Source organism: Gracilinanus agilis, chromosome 2 (genome assembly GCF_016433145.1).
Source record: "Gracilinanus agilis isolate LMUSP501 chromosome 2, AgileGrace, whole genome shotgun sequence".
Taxonomy (NCBI): domain Eukaryota; kingdom Metazoa; phylum Chordata; class Mammalia; order Didelphimorphia; family Didelphidae; genus Gracilinanus; species Gracilinanus agilis.
The window spans coordinates 556,548,958-556,549,635 of record NC_058131.1 but is presented as its reverse complement, the minus strand read 5'-3'; positions in this window follow the sequence as shown (position 1 = coordinate 556,549,635).

The window sequence follows — 678 nt, the reverse complement described above, 5'->3', positions numbered from 1 at the left end:
TTAGATAATACTTGTGAAACACTTAATGTCTAATATATGTCAAGCTGAATGCCTAGCACATAGTAGGTGCTTAATAAATGCTTTTCCTCTTTTCCATTTCTCTTTACTCTTCTTGATTCCACTAATTACAATCTAGAGCAGTGATGGTGAACCTTTTAGAGACTGAGTGCCCTGCCTGCTCCCCCAGAGACTGAATGTTGAGCTCCATATCCCCCTTACACCAGATAGGGGAGGAAGGAAGGGCTCCCACTGGGCTGCTGGGCAGAGGGGCAGGTGATGAGAGGCCCATGTGGAGACCACTCCACTCCCCTCCAGCTCTGCCGCCTGTGAGCCTTCTACCTTACCCTCTGTGCACTCTCATTGGGCTGCTAGGCAGATGAGGGGGTGGGATGTGAAAAAATGCCATCAGGTATGGTGCAGAGGGAGAGGGGAGCAGCTCCATCTGAGTCCCTCTGCAGGAGGGGGGTTGGGGGGAGACCCACTTGCCCACAGAGAGTTCTCTGTGTGCCATCTTTGACACCCATGCCATAGGTTCTCCATCACTGATCTAGAGTCTAGACAGAACATTTTTGATTCTTAGTTTTCAGTATTTCCCCAAAATAATACTGTCTCTCTCTTTCCCTCCCTCCTTCCCTCCCTCCCTCCCTCTCTCTCTCTCTCCCTCTTTCCCTCCCTCCC